Genomic DNA, 26,273 nt, shown 5'->3' on the forward strand with positions numbered 1-26,273 from the left:
CTATATATCATCTATATAAGTTACATATTATATATGCTATATATTTGATATGTATCTTTATAAGTTAAGCTTGTTAGTCTTTCAAGAAATGTTTATTGTCTTAGTTGTCAAATTTATTGAGATGAAATATATTCCTATATATTTTAGTTATTATCTGATGATATTTCCTTACTCTTATACACACCTTAATTCTCACCTCCCTCCTTTATGCTTTTATTATCCCATATAATAACTCTACATATTAGTCACATGGCAATATTTTATAATTAAAATTTATTTTTAAATAAATTCTGCATAAGAGATAAGCATATGTGTATGCTCTCTTTTAAACTCAATTATACAACTAGTCTTTACTGTGCTGTTAATTTACATTTTAGATATAATGGGTTAACATTTTGCATCAAATTTGTGGAACTTACAGTCATCATTCCTTCAATTTTTTTCTACCTGTTTCTTCTTTCTGTCTGGGAGTTCTGTTATCTTAAAATCTTTAAGGCTCCTTTCATTTTTTTTTTTCTCCATTTTTTCTTCTTTGTTTCTCAGATTGGAAGCATATATACTGATTAACTATTAAGTTTATGGATTTTCTGCCATTTTAAATCTTCTGTTGAACATCTTCAGTGATTTGAATATATTTTTGTTATGCTTTCAACTTTAGAATTTCTCCTTCATTCTTTTTTATGATCTGTTTCTCCTCCTCCCCTCCCTGTTTGTCTTTCTGTCTCTCTCTTTCCCTCTTCCTCTCTTTATCTTTGCCTCTCTTTCTGCAGTATTGTGCATTGAAACCAGGGATTTGTTCATGCAAGGCAAACATTCTACCACTGAGTTACATCTGCATTCCATGTATAAAATTTTATTTTGAGACATGTTCTTGCCAAATTGCCCACACTGGCCACAAATTTACAATTTTCCTGCCTCAGTCTCAAGTATGCTGGCTTTTTTCTGTTTTAATATTATCTATTTGATCATTTCCACTGTACTTATTTTAAAATGTAAAACATAATTTACTGTGATTATATGAACATATATATTATAGTTGAAGTGCTTTTCTTCTAAGTTTAATCTCTGGTTCCTTTCAGAGTTTTTAATGACAACTTTTTTCCCAAATTAGAAGTCACATTTTTTTCCCCTGTCTTTTATGGTTTTATTGTGGTTGAAAACTGTTTAAATAATATACTAAATTAACTGTGGGGTCTTTCCCCTTACCTGGTAGTTGTTGGTTATTTGTATAATGAATTTGTTGGAATAAATCTTAGGAATTTTTTTATATGCAGTGTGTACCCTTTGATGTCTCTTCTCAATTTTTTTTAAAACAATGGTTGGTGTTTTAATTTTATCTTTCACATTTTATTTTACTTTATTTATTTCTCAGTTGTTTTTTAATTCTTGATTTTATCTTTAGTTTAGTCTCTGAGGGTTGTCTCTTGTTAGCATAATTTAGTGTACAAGTAGTGATTGGTCAGAGATTTTGCCTAACACCTTGTCTTAGAAGTGATTGGTCAGAGATTTTGCCTAACACCTTGTCAGAGGACCTGTGCCTGTTTTAAGGAATGCTTTCAAAATTCAGGTAGTTTTCAGGGTTTACTCATATAAATATTCTGCATTCACAGTGCGATATATTCAGTCAGAGATGAGTAGCTTATGGGGTCATTTTCTGCCTCTCCTGAATGAACTTAGCCTTTGTTTAAGCATTCCAGTTTTTTCCCACAATGTCCTTTATGGAAAGAGAATCCAGAATCACACACTGCATTTGTTGTTGTGCTGCCTCTTAAGTTCCCATCAGTTTTGAGACTTCCAGAGCCTTACCTTAACTTTCATTCCCTTGGCACTTTTAAAGATTGCAGGCCAGTTAATTTGGAGGATTACTTAACTAAAGGAGTATTTACCAAGGCTTTCTACTGTAATCATATCTTTTTTCTTTTGAAATTATTATATGTTATGTGGAAAACAGTATCAGACTACCAAATATTCTTTTTCTTGCTATTTCTATTTATTATTTGTTTATGTCAGCATGCATTCATGGATTCCTACTTTATTCAGTGAAATCAGTATGATCCTTTACATTGAAGGTCTGCATCAAATTGTATACTTCTTGCCTGTTTGAAGTTCAAATTGTACACATCGTGGCTCTTCTACGAGTCTGGCAAATTCCTTCAACTTTCTGAGTACTTTCTTACTTTTTAACATAAATTATTCATGTCCATCTCATTCTTTTCCTGGTTAAAACCTAGAATCAGCCTTTGATTCTAGGATTCTCAGTTCATTTTAGTGGAGGAGTAATTAAAATTTTTAAAACTGTGGTTTTTTTTTAAATGAATAATATTTATTTTTTTAATTTTTATTTTTTTATTATTCATATGTGCATACAATGCTTGGGTCATTTCTCCCCCCTGCCCCCACCCCCTCCCTTACTCTGCCTCCCACCCCCTCGATACCCGGCAGAAACTATTTTGCCCTTATCTCTAATTTTGTTGAAGAGAGAGTATAAGCAATAATAGGAAGGAAAAAGGGTTTTTGCTGGTTGAGATAAGGACAGCTATATAGGGAGTTGACTCACATTAATTTCCTGTGCATGTGTATTACCTTCTAGGTTAATTCTTCTTGATCTAACCTTTTCTCTAGTTCCTGGTCCCCTTCTCCTATTGGCCTCATTTGCTTTTAAGGTATCTGCTTTAGTTTCTCTGCGTTGAGGGCAACAAATGCTAGCTAATTTTTTAGGTGTCTTACCTATCCTCACCCCTCCCTTGTGTGCTCTCGCTTTTATCATGTGTTCAAAGTCCAGTCCTCTTGTTGTGTTTGCCCTTGATCTAATGTCCACATATAAGGGAGAACATACGGTTTTTGGTCTTTTGGGCCAGGCTAACCTCACTCAGAATGATGTTCTCCAATTCCATCCATTTATCAGTGAATGATAACATTTCATTCTTCTTCATGGCTGCATAAAATTCCATTGTGTATAGATACCACATTTTCTTGATCCATTTGTCAGTAGTGGGGCATCTTGGCTGTTTCCATAACTTGGCTATTGTGATTAGTGCTGCAATAAACATGGGTGTGCAGGTTCCTCTGGAGTAAAAACTGGGTTCTAAATGTTCTTCTTCCTACAGCAATGAACTGCTCCTAGGACCAAAGCTTTTTGTGTATGTATATTTATGCAAGTTTATACATAGATTCAAATATATATACACAAATACATGCACATATATGTACAAATATGTGTGTGTATATACACAACTATATTTCTATCCATTTCTATGTAAATTTGTCTCCATATGTGTTGAAAGACCTAAGTTTATACTACTATTTTCAATTGTAACCCAGTACTACCTGGTTCATTACAGTTTTCTTCTTTTAATAGTTATACTCCTGTCTTCAAAGCTACTATTTTTTTTAATGTACAAACTTATTTAACAAATTTTATAGATTGAAACCAATCTCTCACTGCCATAACTGCTGAATACTGCCCTTAAAAATGTTTGAACCTCCTACTTAGCTCAAACAGTTTTTGCTAGGTTGCCAAGAGGTTGCCACAACTGCTGTCCCCTGCCCAGTTATTCTATCTTCTTGATGCTCTGTGTTTTAAATTATGTTAGACAATTATCTCTTGGAGGACAACTATGGACAAAAGAATCTGCTGGTTATTAAAGAGACACTCAAAGAAGATAACTGTTTTGTGGAGGAAAGTCCCTTAAGGAGGCAGGACAGGAACAGAATACCAAGAGAAAAGCTAAATGAAGAAGTAAGGGTCAAGCACAGGAAATGTTCAGTTAGATTCAAACCACATTCTCAGGAAAAACAAGCAACTAATCAACAAGGCCCACTAGACCAAATAATACCACAAGAGCCTGCCTTGGCTCCCCTATGGGGCAGCAGCACTTCCTTGCTGCTTAGCTGCCTGCTGTATCTCTTAGCAGTCTTCTAATAAAACACTATCGGTTTTACTCGCTTGTCTTGGTAAATTCTTTTACAGACACATGGCTATGTAATCCACTACAAATTTTTCACTAAAAATTAAATTGTAGGGCTGGCAGAGTGACTCAATTGCTAGAGTGCCTGCTTAGCAAGCAAGAATTCCTGAGTTTAATCCCTCATACTGCCAAAAAAAAAAAAAAGTAAAAAGTATATTGTGAAATAAGAAACGGATCACACAATTAATTTCTAGAAAACTGATGAAGAAAGAAAGAGGAGAGAATCTGAAGGCGTAGTCATAGGAACTAGTCAGCTTCTAGGGTAGCAACTGTCATGTGTATTATTGTGTGAATGACTTTAAAATCCTTTTCTGAAAAGGGGTATTCATAGAAGATATCCAGTGAATTCATGGGAGGGGAGAGCCTCCTATTTTCAAAAACAACATTAATAACAATATTAATTTTTATAGAAGTAATTTTTTGTAATTTTGAAAGAAATTAACTTTTCCATATTTATAAAGCTTTTTAGTTAAATCCATTCATGAATCATGAAGATCATTGGCAAGGTAAATTAAGTAGCTTCCTTTGATAGTAACCAATGGAATAAAACTTCTGAAGGATGTTTAGATTGAATCCATTGAAAGTGTTATAATGGCTATTCTTATTCTTTAACCACATAATACAAGAAGAAGGAGTGGGGATGACTAGAAAAGCATCATTAAATTAAACCAAATCTGTCAGAGACAAGGCTCCCTTTGTGAGCCATTCTGTCTTGACCTTGCCCTGGAACATTTTGCGGTTGTTTGTCCCAACTTCTCCATCTCCAGCACAAGATGGCGCCATCCCCGCTTCTCTTCCGGGAGTTTACCTTGCCGCCGGCGCTAACGTGTACCCTATCAGAAGTCCTATAGCAGAACCAGCCAACCAGCCTGCACCTCGTCATACCCCTCACTCCCTCAGCACATAAATACCCCTGTGTGAACAATAAAATTTTGCAGCTTGATCAGAACTCATGTCTTGCTGTCTCCTTCGTGTCTCTTGTCCCTTCATTCTTCCCCTTCTAGGTTCGCTACCCACGCTGATGTGTCCTGCAGGACGGGACACAAATCTGTAAATAGAGAAATAGAAACTATATTCTCATCATTTAGGTTAAATAGGCAATGCTTCCAATAAGCCAGGTAGATCAAGATTTCATGTCATCTTGGCTAAAAATCTGGTTTCTGCCACTTAAGTTTGCATAAATGTGCAAAGACAAGATTACTTGTAATTATAGGGATATTCCTTGGTATTGCTGATCTCCCCATATACCAATCTAGGATGCTTAATCTTATCTTGAGAATACATAGCCAGTGTGATTTTAAAATATTACATGATCTTGCCTTGAAGTCTAACTTTTCTCCTGTAAATGGGAAACAATATTGAATAAGCCACATGAAGCTTAAGAACTCTGATAACTTTCATATTAGAATTTTTATTATTATTCCTGATAGTTATCACATGTTTATAAATTAACTTATAAAGTAAAAAAAATTGGGAATCATGATTATAATTAATATATCTTTCACTTCATCATGTAGGTCACATTGTGGAGCACTCACATAGGGCTCAGATCTTACATCTATCATTCATTTATTGCATCCTGATACCAGGTCCATGCATACATAATACTGTTGTCAGCTGTGGACAATGACCAAGATTATTCAGGTAGATAGTTAACTGAGTCAAATTTTTATTCTGAATCTCCTTTGAAAAAATGTAAAGACCAATTTTTAGATCTCATTAAGAATAGATAAAACAATATCAGTACATTTATACATAAGCTCACATTGATAGCTACCTTAAGGATTTATGTTATTGAATTAACAAAAATATATGCACCTAAGTAAATTTCTTAACACAAAGAAAATAATCCAAGGACAATAGTTCATGGAAATATTAATGTATATCAAATATAACATAACATCTATCCAATTAGATTTAATTTTATAATAAAGTTAGGTATTACATAAAATATAATAATTTAATATTTCAAATTGTATAATAATTATACATATCATACTTTTAAAGTACTATCAAAATCTTCAACAAATTAATACTAGTAAGAAGATGTTACAGAATGAATTATATCCTTCATATGTTGAAACCCTAACCCCTAATGTGACTGCTTTTTGAGAGGGCTTTTAAGGAGATAATTGAAATTTCATGAGATTATAAATTTTGGGCCCTAATATGATAGGACTGGTGAACTTATAAAAAGGGAGACACCAGATCTCGCTCTCTCTCTCTCTTTCTGTCTCTCTTGCTCTCTCTCTCTCTTTCCACACACATACACACACATAGGAAAGGTTTTGTGAAGACTCAGTTGAAGATGTGCAGATGTCCATCTTCCTTTGTCCAAAAGACAACCTTGAATAAATAAACACATCTAAAACTCAAATTTTGGAGTTTAAGTTCCATTTATCAATAAATAAAACGAGATCCTTGGAGAAATGGAACATACAAGACTAAGTGAGATTATCTTGTGCCTCCAGAAAATAAGAAAGTGCTCAAAAAGTCATGTTGGAATGAATGACATAAGGAACAACCTGAAGAAGCTCACAGTGGTGAAATGGAAGAATTTCACCAGCAATATAGATGGTGTATTTTTTTATAATAATAGAAATAAATGAGACCATTATGATATAAACAACAAAATAATTAAAAAAATTAAATGTTGGAGAAATGGCAACTCTTCCTTATAGTAAGATTCCAGTTAATAAAAGTGAAAGAAAATAGAAAAAGAAGATAACTATTATGCTAATGCCACAGTAACAATTATTGTAGACAAGATCATAGAAAGACACTAATATCTGTGCATAAACTTCTCATGGAAAGTGGGATCTTGGTGAAGTTTGCACACACATGATAATATTAGTTACAAACATGGAAATAACTGTATAGTAAAGAAGCCTAGCAGATATGATCTGAAACAAGATCAAAGTCAACTTCATGTAATAAGCAATGCTTTCATCATGTATTCCTGATGTGCTGAACCTAGAAGTGCAAAATATTTCTTCTGTGATATTCTTGACAAAGATACCTAACTCAACCTCATTCTGAGCAAACATCAGACAGACTCAAACTGAGGGACCATCTACAAAGTAACTGGCCAATAGTGTCATAGTTGTTCAAAACAGAATAAAGCAAAATGAGAGAAAGAGAAGTTCAAAGAACCAAGACAGATTGTAAAATACTAAAAAGACTGACATTTAAATGCAAGGTAGGATCTTACATTGGAGGCTCTTCTTTTTTCACCTGTTCTCACAGAACTGAACGTGGCTGACTAGTACTACTTCAAATTCATAGCCAGTTTCTTCAAGCTTTCAAGTTTCATGTGTGTGTGTGTGTGTGTGTGTGTGTGTGTGTGTGTGTGTGTGTGTTTTACTGTGGATTGAACCCAGACCTCTACCACTTTCCCTGTATACCTAGCCCTCAAGTGTACTTCTAACTATGCACAATAATCATTCATATTTCTTCATACATTTGCTCTTACACATTCCCTGATTAATTTTGTATCTTGTCCTCATTCTATCTCCTGATCAATTCTAACCCACCCTAGTCTCAAATGATAATCTTACTTTTAATTTCACAAATAAAATCAAAACAATCAAAGGCATTCTCAACGCTGTGTCTTCATCCAATGGTACCATCTGGATCTTACACACTGATTTTTGTTTCTGGAGTCTAAATGTTTTTGGTCCTCCTTAATTCCAAACATTTCACTTACACCCTCACATTCCTTCCTTCTGCCTAATGTAGGACATCATTACAACTTCATTTCACTCCTGCATTTTTAAGTTTTCTCTTTTTGTTGGAAGATTTCTATGAGAAATGATTCTATAATTTTTCTCACTTAAAAGTTATTTTGACATAACCACTCCTTTAATCACTGACCCATTTTCCTGCTTCCTTTTAAACTAAATCACTTGATGAGTGCTCACTATGTGAAACCACAAAATTTTGGTTCACAAACTATGTCACAGAGATCCAACTTTGGTGTCCCTCAGTACTCAGTCCTTCGATCTTTTATTTTCTCTGTGTTATTTCACATTAGTCCTCTTTTCAGCTGCATGCTTTTAAATATCACAGGTATGGATAAGACCCCTCAACATACATCTCTACCGAGGACCACTCTCTAGCCCAACTCTCTTAAATTTTAACTCAATATTCTGGATTTCAAGTAGTTATCTGAAATTTAGCATGTCCTTATCTTGTCCCTCCAAACCTAATTTATCTGCTTTCTCACGGATTCCAGTCAGTGATAGCCTCCATCTCTCCAGTTAGACAGCTGAAAACCTTGGAGTCATCTTCAGTTTCTCTTTCTTTTTTAATAAATATTTTATCAGGGTATATTCATTAATGCAGGGGGGATTTATAGTGACAATTCCAATTGGACTTATATTGTACATTATTTACATAACCCCCATCATCTCTCCCCCTCACTCCCCTTCCTGCCACACTTATAGCAATTGCGAGGGGTTTCTTAGTTCTGTTTCATATAGGACACCTGGGCTGTTTCCAAGGCTTGGCTATTGTGAATAGTGCTGTGATGAACATCAGAGTCCAGGTGTCTCTATTGTAGCCTTTCTTACGTTCCTCCGGGTAGATGACCAGGAGTGGTATCACTGGTTTGTATGGCAGTTTTATCTTCAGGTTTTTGAGGAATCTCCATACTGTTTCCATAGTGGTTGTACTAATTTTCATTCCCATCAACAGTGTATAAGGGTTCTTGTTTCACACATCCTTGCCAGCATTTGTTGTTACCCTTAATTATGGCCATTCTAACTGGGGTGAGATGAAATCTAACTGTTGTTTTTATTTGTATCTCTTATATAACCAGGGAAGTTGAACACTTCTTCACATATTTACTGGCCATTTATACCTCTTCTTTTGAGAATTCATGTATCCATTTCCTCACTGAGGTGTTGATTCTTCGGGGGCTGAGTTTTTTGAGTTCTCTGTAGATTCTGGTCCCTTATCAGATAAGTAGCTGGCAAAGATTTTCTCCAATTCTGTGGGCTGTCTCTTGAATCTGGTGACTGTTTCCTTTGCTGTAAAGAAACTTTATTTGACACAGTGCCATTTGTTCATTGCTTCTATTAGATGCTGAGCCTTTTGAGTTCTGTTTAGGAATTCATTCCCTATACCTATTTGTTTCAGTGTATGTCCTACTGCTTCGTGGAGTTGTTTCAAAGTTTCAGGACTTATATTAAGGGTTTTGGTGCACTTTTTTGTTGATTTTGGTACAGGGTAAAAGACTAGGATCTAGTTGCAGTCTTCTACATGGAGATATCCAGTTTTCCTAGCAGCATTTGTTGAAGAGGCTGTCATGTGTTTTGGGCTGCTTTGTCAAATAGCAGTTGGCTATAGATGCGTAGGTTTATGTCTGAACCTTCTATTATGATCCTCTGGTCTTCCTGTTGGTTTTTGTGCCAGTATCATGCCATTTTTATTGTTATGGCTCTGTAGTATAGCTTGAAGTCAGATACTGCAATGCCTCCAGGACTGGAGGTTTTGCTCAGAATTGCTTTGGCAATTTGAGGTCTTTTGTGTTTCCATATGCATTTCAGATTGATTTTTTCTATTTCTGTGCAAAATGTCATTGGAATTTTGATAGAGATTGTGTTGAACATGTAAATTGCTTTTAGTCATATGGCCATTTTCACATTGTTGATTCTACCAAATCATGAGCACAGAAGGTCTTTCCATCTTCTGATGTCTTCTTCATTTCTCTCTTCAGTGGTTTATAGTTTTCATTAAAAAGGTCTTTGGTTTCTTTTGTTAAGTTTACGCCAAGGTACTTTATTGTTTTTGAGGCTGTTTTAAATGGGATTATTTCCCTGATGTCTTTGTATTCTCATTGTTGGTATATAGGAAGGCTACTGATTTCTGTATATTAATTTTGTATCCTGCTGCTTTGCTGAAAGAGTTTATGACTTCTAATACTTTTTTGGTAGAGTTTTTAGGGTCTCTTAGGTATAGAATCATATCATCTGCAAATAGGGATAAGTTGACTTCTTCCTTCCCTATTTGAATCCCTTTTATTTTTTGCTCTTGTCTTACTCTGGTTAGGAATTCCAAAACTACACTGAATAGCAGTAGTGTAAGTGGACAGCTCTGTCTTGCTCCTGACTTTAACGGGAATGGTTTTAGTTGTTCTCTATTTAGTATGATGTGGGCTCTAGATTTGTCATATATACCCTTTATTATGTTGAGGAACATTCTTTCTATTTCTAGTTTCTTCAGAGCTTTTATCATGAAAGGTTGTTAGATTTTGTCAAAGGCTTTTTCTGCATCATTTGGGAGAATCATATAGTTTTTGTCCTTGCTTCTGTTTATGTGCTGCATTACATTTATGGATTTACATATGTTGAACCATCGTTACATCCCTGGAATGAAACTGACTTGGTCATGTTGTATGATCTTTCTGATATATTGTTGATTTCTGTTTGCCAGTACTTTGTTGAGAATCTTTGCATCTAATGCTAGGAATCTTTCTGTATAGCTATCCTTAACTCAGCTAGCAAAAATGCTTTGTTTTCCTTATTATGCTTATGTCTTCTCTACAACAAAATTAGAGATAAGGGCAGAACAGGTTCTGCCTGAAGTGAGGGAGGGAGGGGGAGGGGGCAGAAGGGAGAAATGACCCAAACAATGTACACACATGTGAATAAATGAATAATAAAAAAATTTAAAAATATATTGGTCTATTATTGGGTTTTGGAATGAGTGTAATGCTGGCTTCATAGAATGAATTTGGTAGCCTTCCTTCCCTTTCTAATTCCTGGAAAAGTTTGAGGAGTGTTGGTGTTAGATCTTCTTTAAAGGTCTGATAAAATTCAGCCATGACTGCATCAGGTCCTGGGCTCTTCTTTGTAAGGAGACTCTATTACTGCTTCAATATCATTGCATGTGATAGGACTATTTAGGTGTTTAATATCTTCTTGATTGAATTTCAGTTGGATTATATGCATCTAGGAATTCATCCATTTCATCTAAATTTTCCAGTTGAAGTTTTCAAAGTACTCTTTAATGATTATCTGGATTTTGTTAGTATTTGTGGTCATGTCCCTGATAATAAAATCTCCAATTTTATTAATTTGGGTCTTTTCTCTTCTCTGTTTTGGCATGTAGCCTAAGGGTTTATCGATCTTGTTAATCTTTTTAAAGAACCAACTTTTTGTTTCATGGATTCCTTGTGTAGTTTTTTTGGTCTTGGTTTCATTGATCTCAGCCCTGACCTTTATTATCTCTCCAGCTGCTGGGTTTAGCTTTGGTTTGTTCTTGTTTTTCTAGGAGCTTAAGGTGCATCATTAGATTGTTTATATGAGAGATCTCGGGTTTTTTGTTTTTTTAATGTAGGTACTTATAGCTATAAACTTTCCCCTTAGCATGGCCTTTGCTGTATCCCACAGATTCTGGTAGGTTTTATTTTCATTATCATTGGATTCTAGGAACTTTTGGATTTCTTCCCTCATTTCTTCAGTCACCCACTGGTTTTTCAGCAGTCTGTTCAGTATTCTTGCGTTTGAATAGTTTCTGTGGTTTCTTTTGTTGTTGAGGTTTGGTTTTATTTCATTGTGATCTGATATGATACAGGAGACCATTTCAATTGTCTTGAATTTGTTAAGACTTGTTTTATGTCCTAAAATATGATCTATTTTGGAGAAAGTTCCATGAGCTGCAGAATAGAATGCATACTGCCTGTTGTTGGGTGAAATACTCTGTAGATATCAACCATGTCTACTTAGTCTAATGTTTGGAATAGCTCTGAAGTTTCTTTGTTGATCTTTTGCCTGCATGACCTATCTATTCATGACAGTGGGGTATTCAGTTCTCCCCCTATCACTGTGTTAGAATCCATCTGTGCTGTTAGGTCCATTAATGTTTTTTAATTTTTTTTTAATGTAGCTGGGTGCCCCTGTGTTTGGTGCATATATGTTAAGGATTGATATCTCCTCTTGATGAATTGCTCCTTTAATTAATATGAAGTGACCTTCATTGTCTTTTGTTATTCATTTTAGTCTGAAGTCAGACTAAGAGTCAGATAAGAGTAGAGCTACTCCTGCTTGTTTATGGGGTCCTTTTGCTTAGAAAGCCTTTTTCTACCCTTTGACTCTAAGCCAGTTTTCATTTTTCAAAGAGATAAGTCTCTTGTAAGCAATATGTGTTTGGGTCTTGTTTTTTTAACCCAGTTTGCTATTCTGTGTCTTTCGATTGGGGCATTGAGGCCATTTATATTTAGTGTTAATATTGAGAGGTGCCTGTTATTTCCAGCCATTCTTGTTTCCCTATTGTTTAGATTTACCTATTCCTTTTTACTGCTCTGCTTGCTGAAAAGAGTTTTTTCTTTCTTCTGTCTTCTTGTCTCACTCTAGTTTCTTCTTCTACATGTAAAAGTCTTGTAAGTATCTTCTTAGTGAGGAAAAACTTTAGTTTTTCCTCATTATGCAAGGTTTTAATTTCTCCTTCAATTAGGAAGCATTTTGCTCAATGGACTAGTCTAGTTTGACAGTTTTTTTCTTTCAGGGCCTGAATTACATCATTCCATGACCTTTTTGCATTTAGAGTTTGAGTCGAGAACTCTGTTGTCATTCTAATGGCTTTGCCTTTATATGTGATTTGTCTTTTCTCTTTTGCAGTTTTCAGAATTCTTTCTTTGCTCTGTGTGCTGAGTGTTTTGATTATGATGTGTCTTGGTATGTTTCTTTTCTGGTCCTGATGGTATGGTGTTCTGTAACTTCATGCACCTGGGTGACTCTGTCTTTGGAATTCATTATTTGATATTTCTTCCTCTACACAGGTGTTTAGATCCTTATGGTGGAATTGGTTTTTGAGGGAGAGTTGTTGTCTTGCTGTTTCATTCTGTATTGAAATTTACACATCTGGAGTTATTTTTGGTTTGGGTTTTAATCTCTTGGGGTTTTGAGTTTTTTTCTCCTGGAGTTCCAGTAGTTTTCCTCAGTGAGGAGTGTGCTGGAAACACTACCTCTTTCAGGGTTCTTGTGGTGGTTCAGATTACCTCTTTTCTCTCCGCAGGTACTTCCTTACAGTCACAGTGGGGAGCTAGGGGTCTCTGTGCCCTGTGGGAGGCAGGCCTCCTAGCACCTGCAGTGTAGTGGATTGTCACTCATTGGAGGTGCTGGGATTCTAGCCCTTGGACAGGAGAGAATGGGCTGTCTTACAGGGAGGCAAGGTTAAAGTGCTGGGCCTCTGTGCACCTTGGGGAGGCAGACGTCTGGTGCTTTCTACAGAGTAGCAGTTTACACCTTTCCTCACCTCAGTGTGGAATCTAGTATGCTTGCTCTCTAACGGAGTGGGTACTCTCCTGCTGTCAGGCACAATGGGGAATGTTTGTCTCTGTGTACCTTGGGATACTGGCCTCCTGGCAGCTGCAGAGTACTGGATTGCTACTCAGTGAAGGAGCTGGGATTCTAGTTCTTGGACAATTCTTGTACAGTTCTTGCCCTTCTCCTGAAGGGCAGTGCAACATGAAGTGCTGGGCCTCTGTGCACCTCAAGAGGTAGGCCTTCTGGTGCCACTTACTGAGTAATAGGTTACACCTTTCCTCCCCTCAGTGGGGAATCTGGCATTTTCACTTTTTAATGGACAAGTGGGGGCTCTCCTATGTTCAGGCACAGTGGGAAGCACTGCACCTTTTTGTGCCTTAGTGAAGCAGGTCTCCTGGCACCCACAGAATGGCAGATTACCACTCAGTGGATGAGCTGGGTTTCTGCTCTTTGACGGGGCAGCAGATACTTGTATGTGTGGCAGTAAAGATGGTGGGCTTGAATCATCTAGTACCTACAAGGCAGCAGAAACCCTTGGGTCTACTTGTGCTTGTGCATGGGCTTCCAAGAGCTGTAGCAGCTGCTGCAGTCATGGGAGAACCAAGTCTACAAGCTTGTGCCTTCTGCTACTCATGGACCAGTGGGAGCCCTGGTCCTTCTTACGCAGGGGCCCAGGCTTCCCTGGCATTTCGGGGTGCAGGTAGCAGGAAATGCAGTAGAGGGGAGCATGGGGCTCTGAATTCCTGTGTGTGCTGGGGAGCAGGATTTACTTCCAAGTGCAGAGTAATGGAGCCTGGAGCTGCACAGAGACTTTAGGGTGATTGGGAATTTTGATCTGCGTGTTGCCCATCCTATTCTTCTTGTGATTAGTTGCTTCTCTATTTGTGGATTCAGAGAGGATTTTGCTTCTTGCTGGTTGTGGGACCCCATGGGTGTGTTTTGGGGTTCCCTGATCTTCCTTCTTTGGGGTACTTAGTTGCTGCTGGGCTTTTAGGATGACAACAATCGACCATCTTTCTTGATCTCCTTCAGCTTCTCTTTCTTCTCCTCACCTTGAGTTGTAAATGGAGAATAATGTCCCCTGTCTAGAGACACTAGGATCCTTTTTAAGATCATTTCAACATGGCTGCAGAAATTAAATTCAAGAAATGAGTGAAGCTAAAGAATCTATTATGTTATACTCTTAGGTCTAGAGACAGGAGTTTTGAGCACAGTTCTCAGGTAGTAGGCCCATAAAAAGGGTGGGACTTTGGGCAAACACTTTTATTAGGTGTCAGACTGGAGTGCTTAGGCAAAGCCATGAAGGGATTTTACTACTGCATTTACATGTCACCAGGTCAAAGTCAAGTGTGGGTAAGAAGGGAAACTTGTGCCAGGAAGCAGCCTTATCCCACTGGTGCACCTGGTCACTCAGGAAGGGTGCTCATATCCCATTTGTGGAAATGTTGGAGTACCTAGGAAATATGAAGTTCAAATTTTATCATGTTCATGTCAAATCTAATCCAGCAGTCAGACATGTTTAGTTTTACCCCTGCTCACATCCATGTTGCTCTATCTTCATGCAAACAACCTGGATGTAGACTGTGCCAGTAGCCTCCTGATTTTCTTGACCCAACCGTCTTATAATTGTCATCACTTTCTGCCCTCAAAAATGTTCCTCTTGAATCATAATCTGATTATATTATGTTTGTTTGAATCTTCCACTATTTTGTACTTTATTTGTAGAAAAAAGCCAAAATCCTCACATGATTCAAGAGTCTTACATATCTTGATATTATCACCAATTTGACTTTATCTTCTACTGGCATCTGCTGCTGTCACTGGCCTACTTGCTATTTCTTGAGTGGTCATACCTGGGTTATAGCACTGACTTCTTATGTTGGGAAAAAATTTTCCTCTCATATCAAAACATTTCCTCATGTCTTTCCAGAGATCTGACCATTGTATTTAAACTTATAACCCCTATAACACACTACATTTTTTTCTTCTTAAGGTTTTTAAAGATAATATGTAATTTCTTATATGTGTTAAAAGTCCCTCTTATCTCTCCAATAGAATATAAGATTCACAAGGAAAAGGGATGTTCATACAATCCCTGTTGTATCTTTGCCAAATAAGATGAAATACAGAATCTATTCTATAAATAGTTATTTAAACTAATCAATGAATAAAAAGTCAGCTTCATCATCAAAGAGAGCCAATTTCCAGCTCAACTGTCTTTCCATATAAAGCAAATAATCTTTTATAGGTACAAAGACTTGTGCAAATAAAGTGGTACTAGCATATTTCTGAATAAATATTAATATAACTCTCTAAAGTAATTTATTATTTTTCATTAGACTACAAAATATCATAGACATAGATGATAAACTTAAAAACATTAAGATTAATCATTTATTCCACAGAGATTTTCCAAATATTATTATTATTCATTATTTATTTATTTATTTTGGCTGTACTAGGGTTTGAACTCAGGGTCTCACACTTGCTAGGCAGGCACTCTACTACTTGAGCCATGACACCACCAGCTCTTTTTTGTTTTTGGCATTTTGATGATAGAATCTTAAGAACTCTTTGCCCAGGTTGACTTCAAATTGTGATCCTCCTGATCTTTACCTCCTGAGTAGCTAGGATTATGAGTGTAAGCCACCTGGGCCCCAGCTCCAAATGGTATTTATATTCAGTATAGAAAATTACATTTTATTTTTTTGTTATACTGGCAATTTAACCCAGGGACTTATACATGATATCCAAACATTCCAAATATTGTCCAATACAGCTAGCTTCTAAGTGAAAATTACATTTTCAATAAGTTTATGCCAATTTAAAAAGTCATCCCCCAAGAGATAATGTTGTGAATAAGAATGTCTTGAATACTTCTTATTTAACCAGTGTATTGGCTTCCTGTAGCTGCCATAACCAATTAAAATGAGCTGTTTTTTGTTTCATTTTGGTGATTTTAGTTTGTTTTTCAGATATGGTCTCATTCTTTTGTCTAGGCTAGCCATACCACAATCCACCTAACTCCACTTAAGTAACTGAGATTATAAACTTGGATCACTGTGCCTGGCATGTTCTTGATATATGATCTCACTAACTTTGCCTAGGCAGTTTCTCAACCATGATCCTCCAATCTCTGCTTTCTAATTAGCTGGGTTTACAACTGTTAACCATTATGCTTGGCCTGAGCTGTGCTTTCATTGAAGACTGAAAAAGAAATCCTTCCTTGTTTCTTCTAGCTCTTGGTGGCTGTTGGCTTTCCTTTCATTTTTCAGATTGTGTCACTCCAATGTTTGCCTTTTTCTGACATTTTTTCAAATGGCCTTCTGTTACATGTGTCTGTGTCTTCTCTTTTGTCTCTTTTAAGGATCTTGTTATTGAATTTAGTATTCAGTAGAGTAGTTAATGACGATAACATTTCAAGATCTTTAGCTTCGTTACATCTGCAAACTTCTTTTTCCAAATAGGGTTACAATCACAAATTCTAGAGGTAAAACTCTGGACATATCCACTTGGAGGGCACACTTCAATCCAATACAACCCATAATAATAAAATGGAAATTCATTTTTCAAAACTATTTTATTGCTTTACACCATCTTTCTCTCCTTGGATCTCTTTTCATGTATTGTCAAGACCAAAGACATTTTCTCACTATGGTATTTCTTGTCATCAAGATTACTTTAAGGTAGATGAATAACCCAAGTCATGTAGATTTCTTGTTAGAGAAAAAAAAGAGAAAGCTTTTAAGCCTTGAAGTAAAGATTTACATTTTTCAATAATGTTGAAATGCACTTTAGTATTGCTAGTAATAGCTTAAATTATTTTCTTAAAGATTTCTTTAAAGATTTCTCAAAGTGCAGCAAATGCACTTTGGGTGAAGACATATCTAAATGTATAAAAGAGCCAGTTGAAGATTATAGGCAAACCTCAATTTAGTATGTGAAGATGAGCATTTGGCAAAAAGGTTGTGACAATGGGTGCACTGAAGAAGATAAAAGAGTAGTCACTGAGTAGCACAGTTTTAATGAACTGACCCAGAGTATAAAAAGATAATTAGAGTCATTATTAGACAGCAGTAATTCCTACTACATGTGAATACCTCACAGTAAAATTCTGGAGTTATTGGTTAGATCAATGCAATACTTTAGCTGCAATCTAACGTTCACTGTTTTTGTGAGTGAGACAAGGGACTAAAACTTCTCTTCCTTAAAGGCAGCAATGACTGTAAGAAATGCCATATGTAAGAAAAAATTTTCTTTTTCTTATTTTATTTTCTTTATTTTTGTGCTGGATGGGGGTACATTGTGGCATTTATATTTACAAATGTTCTTACAATGTATCAAAAATATATTTGAACTCACCCCCTCCACCACTCTCTTTCATTCCCCCCTCTCCTGATTCTTGGAACAGATTCAACATGTATAATTTTTGCATTTACATACACGTGTACACACTATTTGCACTGTATTCATCTTCCTATCCCCTTTTCCTTGCCATTTCCCTCCTCCCATTGGTACCAACACCCTCCCCGCAACAGAATCTGTTCCACCCACCTGTAAGAGAAAGCTGTCTTAAAAAAAAAACAAAATAAAACAAAACAAAAATGAGTTGCTCACATATATCAGTAACTGAGCTGTGTAGAAATTGTCTTTTCCACCACCCTCCAATTACAGTACTTCTACTGAAAATATTTTAAGTGCCCAATGAGACTGCTTTAAACCAGGCATGTTTTAAAAATATCCATTTTCATTATGCAAATGTATTTAGTAGATATTATGAATGGTACCACGAATTAGAGAAAGCCTACTGACTCCCAGTGAAATCCCCAAACCTGACATGAAGCTCACCATGACATCAAGATATTCCCAGGACTGAGGAAGGAAAGATCCTATAGAAGGTACAGGTAGTGTGGGGAAGATGATCTACTGCTCACAATTAAAGGACAGAAACCATCTCTTTTATCTCAATAAAAATCTGGAAAGAAACAGACTTGACTTTAAATAATTAACTCATTTAATGCTCACATGAATATTAGATATTGGTGTAATTCTAATGTAATCTATGAGGAAACCAAGACTTATAGAAGTGGAGTAACATCATAAGTGTACAGCTATCTTTGATACCAGCTGCTGACTTTAAAATCCAACCTCTCATTGTAACACATTGCTTACATCAGCTCTTCTCCACAATCTGCACCTTCTTCTCTACACTGGGCTGTTTTGTTTCTCCACAAAGCTTTAGTTTTTTATTCTTGAGCAGGTGGTGGTCATTCATCAATGACCTTGCCTCCTCAGTACAATATTTTCTATATGTTTCCACAATCCTGCTTTCTTTCCACTGCTGGAAAGAATTTTCAGCTTCTGGTAGTGAATACTGTAATCCTCAACAAGAAAGCTAGTCAGGATTCCCTGAGATAAGTAGCAAGAGAAGAGGAGGGAGGAATAATATGTTAGTCACAAAAGGGCTGAACTGGTAAAGATAGGGATGAGAAGTATGACTCAAAGGATTAGGCAGGAAATGAAGGGAAATTTGGAATTTTATTTTTGGTTGCAAATGGGGGGAGTGTTTCATTGGGTCTTAAGCAGATAAGGCTTAAAAAGGACAAAATGAAGTTGACTTTGGTTTCTTTAAGAAAATTACTACATTCTCTTTACACTAGTCTTCTGAGTCTATTTCAGAGTAAGTACAGAATGTTACCAGTCAAGAAAGAAAGCAAGTATGGTATTTTCCATGGAAAGTATTACTCCTGTGTAGCCAGAGTCCCTGGAGTGCTATATTTGATAGGGCACTGGCAGGATCTCTGAAGCATCAATAACATACTTGTGTCTAATGCTCATAGTTCTTCTCTGAACCACATTGTATGAGGTAGCAACCATATTAATTACTTACCTTGTGCAGATGTTTCTGCCAGGCAAAAAAAGAGTCAGGGAGAAGAAAGATTCTTCCCTTTACACGCATAAGTTGGCATGCAAAGAGAATAGCAAAACATTAGGCTTAAAGTCATGCACTTCTTGAGTAGGTTTAGCTCTTCTGAATTTAGATCTTAATAAAATGAAAATCTGGTGAAAGATAGAATTGAAAGACTAGATTCAAATTCAGTCTCCTTTGCTTATGAGCTGAGTGATCTTAAGTATATATATTGTATGACTTCAGAAGTCCTTGCCTTATATCAACTGCAAAATGACTACAACAATAACTCCTCCTGGAATAAATGGAACAATGTATGTGAAATATTAAAAATGTCCCTAACTCACAGCAGGCACTAAATTAATAGTAACTCTTTTTATTTACATTGTGTCATAATAAAAGATATGAATTTAATCTATTCTTTAAAGTTCTAAATAAAAGCAAGAGAATAGAAGAAGAAAAGACCCCAGTTTAGAATTCCAAAGCTTTCTCAGGTTTGTTTTGTTTTTTTTAAAACTGAAGTCTAGGTTTGTTTTCCTGGAGTTTAGGTAGCCTTGTGAGACCAGCAGTGGACTGACCCCAGAAACACCATGTCAACATGGGTTTAAGTTCATGACACAATCAAACCAGTGAAGGATCCATCCGCCTCGGGGATAGTCATGAGGTCTCTGGAATTTTTTTATGTCACTGAGCTGAGCTAGACACACACACACAACACTCCATAAGTAAAAAAAGCAAAACTACTTTTTGACAAGAAAAGTGGAATGATGTTAAATCTTTGCTATTTTCATTTAAATTAAAACACAGCCCCATAACCCCCAGTTCGCCAAGCTATAAAACCTTCAACCCTGTGCCAGGAATGCTTATAAATTGTGTCTCATCTCGCTGCCCCCATTAGCAATCTTCAGTGCTAAATTGGTCCTTTTAAACAAGATAAGTGCCTTCCCAGCCTTCCCACTCTCCCTTTCACTTATAAGTGAGCTGCAGGAATTTTTTCCTTAAATTTTACCTGAGTGTCTGGAGAAATTCCAGCCAAGACTTTACTGACCTACTGCTTATCGGTATGTGATGAAATAGTCTTAACATTTTCATCTTCATTGCCTGCCTCAATGCAAATAATAATTATTTCAACTCCACTCAAAGAATCTAAAGACTTGACAGATTTCAATTTATTACATTTCATTTGATAGATGATCCTCTTCAAAGAGAAATAGAGCTACTGGGAACTGAAAATTTCCTGAAGCTGATTCAGGCAATAAAACAGAGTTGCCTCTTTGAAGAACCTGGAAGCTTGCTGTCAGTACTCCCAATTCAGCATCAGAGTTTTATAAGTAAAATTGAAAGTATTTTTCATTGTTTTCTTTGTAAATGATTCAACACTATCACTGAGCATATTTTTAACAGCCATTTTCCTAAAAATTTAATAGATATGATGGAACCATCATACAAGTTCAATGGCAACTATAATTTTAAGTGAAACTAAAAAAAAAAAGATCAATGGTTTGAGTAAGAGAGAAGCAAAATGATGAGCAAGAGATTCAGTTATAATAGGCTATTTGAATGTTGTATGTGCTCAGGAGTGAAGCCAATAGACACAGAAAATCATATACCGAAGAATGTCATTGAACATTTGAAGGAAAAGAATATACAACCTTTGAAAATAAAAATCTGAAAGCAGTATTTTGTGGGAGAAAATCTGAATAGATACAAAATACAGTTTACAACCAAAAAAATTGGAATGAAAGATTACAGTGCAATATATATGTGGTTATATACAGATAAAGATGAAATGATTGACAAAAAAGATGAGTCACTAAAGATGGGATGAGAAAAATTGATAAAAAAGGAATAAACACATCAATAATTAATAAAATTATTATTGAATGTAAAAGAAAGTACATAAACATGTATTCTGATATTTCCGGAATTAAAAAAAAAATTATCCCAGATACCAAATCACTTTTAAGAGATTTCTTAAAGGTGCATAGTAGTTGTTTTAAGTCCAAAATTAATGTCTCACCAGATAAGCTGTAGACTTGTTTAAAAAATCTTCCATTCCTTTTTCTATTTTTGTAATAGACAGACTAATATAAAACACAGGACATATCCTCCATAAATACTCATTGAATAATGCAGTTCAGTCATTTTTCCTCAATTTCTAAAGCTTATCATATGCAAAAATAATAAAAATCCCCAGTGATATCAAAAATAACTAACAGTACTCAGTGATAAGATTTGTTTCTTAGTAAAAAATGATGAATTATAATACTTTAAGAATAACAGGTGCCTTTTGTTGACATTTACTTTGTTCTTGGCATTGTTCTAAGAACTTTACACAAATTAGCTTCATTTAACCTGTATTACAAACTTGAAAAGAATTAATTAATACATTCAATTCAATTTTCTAAAATAGACTTCTTATTTTAGAATAATTTTAATTTCATGAAAAAATGACAAAAATAAGATTCACATATATTCCTGTTAAGCATCTTATAGCAGTATGTTATTATTATTTCTGAAGACAAACAAAAACAGATCATATATTGAGAGAGAGAGAAAGAGAGAAAGAGAATTCTTCTTTACCTTATCTTTAGTTCTATCCAAGCTTCCAAAAGATTAGAGAGTTATCTACTCTGGGAAGGGCAGTCTGCTTTACTTAGTCTTCTGATTTAAATGCAAATCTTATTCAGAAATACACTCACAAACACACCCAGGGTATATTATTTTAAGGAATTGGATTCTGTAACCTAGAGAATGAGAAGCTCCATGATCCAAGTTGGAGATCCAAGAGAGCTAGTGGTGTACTTCTATTTCATGACTGAAAACCTGAGAATCAGGAGGACCAAAGGCATAAATTCTAGTCCAAGTTCACAAAAGTAAGAGCCGGAAAAACCATAGGGTATTTTAGTCCTTCCTCCTTTCCTCTCTTTCTTTCTTCCTTCCTTCCTTCTTTCCATCAATCATTTATACCACTTTGGATCAGGGATATTTATTTCATAATTTATGCTACAGTTCAATACTTGATTATTTTGTTGCTCAAATTGTTCCAGTTTGGGGTATTTGAAGCTCATTAAGTAGGTTCTTTTGTTTTTTGACATACCTAAAACATGGTAGGATTTTTTGAACAATTCTTTATATCACTGTAGCATATTCCAAGCACATCTTATATAATACTTGCTTCAGTCCTAAAGTCAATCATTTGTTCAAGGAACTCAGTTGTAGGAAATTATATAAGAAGCCAAGATCTGAACACTAGGTATACTCACTGCTACTGAGATATCCTTGTTTTGAGACTCTCAGCTAACATATCAAAGAAATATGTGTGTGTATAATCTCCCACTGAAACAATGAGAAACTTGGCTCTTAGGGAGGCAGGAGACAAGAGACAGGAGGGAAGAGGCAGAAGAGTTAGATGAGGAGACAGGGAAATTATATTATTTAATAAATATTTAAGGGGCCAGACTCAGACATTGGAACAAGGAAGAAAAGGCTGGAGAGCCAGCGGAGCTAGCATCCTCCCATGTCCTTTAAGATGCTAAGTTATAGGAACAGTGAGACATAGAGTTGCTATCTGCTTCTGCTTTCCTCTGAGATGTTAACAAGCTCCAAGTTTGTTTGGATGGGTGGAGAATAATCAAAGGAAAGTTCTAAAGTACAACTATTGTCTCTGTGATTTGGGTGGACCAGGATGATCCCTCCCTTGTTTAACAGCCATCTTAGCCACCCAGACCCATTATCTTTGACCTTGTGTATTCTCCCAGCTCTCCAGTACAAGACTAAGAAGTAGAGGCCACCATTTTGAGTCTTTGCTTCCATTTACTGCATTTTCTTTTTCTGTCTACCCCTCCCCATTGTCTGTACTTTATCCTGTTATTCTAAAATAAATCTTTGCTAAAATTTCCTCCTTGTGAGATTTCTTGTTATGAGACACCTTGAAATGCTTCTTAATGTTTGTGGATCTCAAGGACTGTGATTTTGCATGGAAACTGGGAAACTGTGGGAGCTCCCTCGTCTGTCCTCTGGTGACACTACCATCTTCAATTCTTCATGTAATTGTCAATTTCAGTATATATGCATGCAATATCAGAATTATCAACCTGTACTTCTGTGGACACAACTTTACCAACCAGAGTACAGCTCTTAAGTTCAATTTCTTTTCTTTTTTACCCTTTAAGTCTTACAGACAATATTCATTTCCAATTTGCTTAGGTCAGTACTTTCTCCTGATTCAGGGAGGTAGTTTCACACATTTGTAATATAGGTACATTATTTTGTTACATTCTGCATTGCATTGCTAAATCCTCATATTGGTAACATCTTCTAGTTTTGAAGTTTATAAATAAAGGTGATATAAATATTTGCAAGCTGTTTTTTCTGCTATGAGTTTTCAAATGTGTTAACTCGATACCATACCACAGTTGTTATGTCATGGTAAAACAATGTTGAGCCTAGGAAGAAACCGCTAAACTGTTTTCCAAAGTGGTACCTGTTTTATCTTCCATCAGCAATAAATTAGTTTTCTCTTTCCTGTATCATCATTAGTAATTGATAAGTCTGGCTTTTTTCAATTTTAGCCATTCTAATAGGTTTGTAGTAGGATAAAGTTTTACTTTGCAATTTTTCAAATGGCAAATGTTGTTGAGTATCTGCTTATATGTTCATTTGTCATCTGTAGGTCTTTCTTGGCAAGGTGTCTTTTCATATACTTTACTTATTTCAATTTTTTAAATTTTCTTATTGTTGAGGTTTTGGAGTTCTTTGCATATTTTGAACACTAGTTCTATATCAGATATAAACCTTACAAATACTGTCATCTTGTCTGAGGCTTTTTTTCCTATTTCTACAGAGCAGAAGATATTAATTATAGCAAAGCCCAAATTCCCATTTTTTTCTCTCATGAGGAGAGATATCAAATTTTCAAAGTCTTATCTAAGAACTAATTATAAAACCTAAGTTCATGTAGAAATAATGTTCTGAAGTTTTCCTTTCTTACAATGTCTCTTCTAATTTTCTTATTATAGTAACAATGTCCCTTAAAATGTGTTAGGATATTCCTCCTCTTTGTAGTTTCTGGAAAAGATTGTGAAGAAATACTAATTTTTTTTCTGTAAATGTTAGGTAATATTTATCAGTGATCCCATCCAGACTTGGTACTTGAGAAAGATACTCTATTTCTTCTGTATATATATTTGCTGTAGAAATAAACATGTATTTTTAACATAATCTATTTCTCTTTGTATAAGTTTTGGCAATCTGTTTCTTTAAAGGAATTGGTGCACTTCATCTGTTATCATAGACTATGTGATCTATGGTATCATATGTTGTCATAGATGTATTCCTTTATTTTTTTTTATATCCATAGAATTAGTTATTATGAACCTTCCTTCACTTCACATATTGGAAATTTGTAGTTTCTCTCTTATTTCCTTGGTTAGCTTCACTAAATGTTTATTAATTTTACTGATATTTCCAAAGACTCTTTCGTTTCATTATTCTCTCGGTTGATGTCCTGTTTTAATTTAATTCCATTGATTTCTATTGTAATTTTTTATTATTTTTTCTTCTGCTTGCTTTAGACTTAAATTGCTCTTTTTTTCCCCTAGTTTCCTAAAGGGAAAATTACATTATTGATTTTAGATCTTTCTTCTTTCTCAATATATTCATTCTATGTTATAGGTTTCACTATTAGCAGTGCTTTTAGTATATCCCACATACGGTGACTATTAGCAGTGCTTTTAGTATATCCCACATACGGTGATGAATTTTACTTTCATTTTCACTAAATTTAAAACATTTTTAAAATTTTTCTTCAGACCTCTTATTTAATCTATAACTTATTGAGAAATAGGTTACTTAATGTCAAGATATTTTGAGATATTATAGCTGTCTTTATGTTATTGATTTCTATTTTCATTCCATTACAGTATGAAAATATTTATTGTATGAATTCTGTTCTTTTATATTTGTTAAGGTTTTTTATGGCAAAAGTATGGTCTGTCTTAGAAAATATTCTATATGGGCATAATATGAATTTATATTCCACTAAAAATGTAAATTAGATCGAGATAATTACTAGTGTTATTCGGTTCAACTATATTCTGATTTTCTGCTTGATGGACAGGTGCATTAATATTGGGAGAGATGATATCAACAATCTTTACAGTAATTATTTGATTGGCGGCTTATTCTCCAGCTGTTTGAAATTTTATTTAATGTTTTTTAATATTCTCTTATGGAGCATAAACATTCAGGAATATGTCTTTTTGAATTGATCATTTTATCATTACACAAAGCACTTTACCTGTGATATCTCTTTTCTGAAGTCTACCTTGCATGAGTTGAATACTGTTACTTGGGTTTTCTTTTGACTAGCATGAGCATTCTGTATCTTCTTTATTTCATTTTAATCTATCTACGCCTTTATTTTCTCTAAAATATTCATCTCAAAAATAATATATAGCCAGATTTCATCATTTTTGTCTGCTTTTAGACTATTCACATTCACAGGGATTATTTAGGTAGTTGGATTGATATTTACTATACTTATAGCTCTTTTCCATTTGCTGCAATTTTTTGTTTGTTTTTCCTCCCTCACTGTTTTTCTGCTTTCAGTAGTTACAATTGACCATATTTATGAGTCCATTTATAGTCTCTATTAATGTATCAATTACACTTCTTTGATTAAACAAAAAACTATGAGCTGGGTGTGGTGGTGCACACCTGTAATCTTAGAACACAGGAAGTAGAGGCAGGAAGGTGGAAAGTATAAAGCTAGACTGATACCTTATCTCAAGAAATCCCCCCAAAAACAAGCAAAAAATCAAAAATAACAACAAAAAAAAACTAGTTACACTATAATACTTAAATATAAACTCTCCCTCAAGTAACTCTATACCACTCTGTGTAATGCAAGGAACTTATATTGACCATTCCCAATTCTTCTTATTCTTGATATTGTTAGCATATATTTCATTTACTTTATGTTGTAACCATCCACAACATTGTTATTATTTCACTAAAAATGCTTATTATATATCAATTAAAAATCAGAAAATAAATGACTTTATTTTACCTTATAGCTTTCCTTCTATGGTACTTTAATTTTTTTCTTTATGTAAATTCAAGTTT

The 26,273-nt window shown here is 35.1% G+C and overlaps 1 long non-coding RNA gene across 3 annotated transcripts in view; it reads right to left on the reverse strand.

The window, feature by feature from the left end:
- Positions 1-21,838, reverse strand: part of LOC141423288 (uncharacterized) — a 49,275-nt gene extending 27,437 nt beyond the window's left edge. For 2 of the 3 annotated variants that reach the window (XR_012448021.1, XR_012448022.1), the window contains exons 1-2: positions 21,729-21,838; positions 19,128-19,184 (exon numbers count right to left, since the gene is read on the reverse strand). This is a non-coding gene — a long non-coding RNA (uncharacterized lncRNA). The remainder of the gene's footprint in view (positions 1-19,127; positions 19,185-21,728) is intronic. The other variant, XR_012448023.1, reaches the window with a different exon arrangement.
- Between the last annotated feature and the right edge of the window lie 4,435 nt (positions 21,839-26,273).

This window comes from Castor canadensis, chromosome 5, assembly GCF_047511655.1.
Source record: "Castor canadensis chromosome 5, mCasCan1.hap1v2, whole genome shotgun sequence".
Lineage (NCBI taxonomy): Eukaryota > Metazoa > Chordata > Mammalia > Rodentia > Castoridae > Castor > Castor canadensis.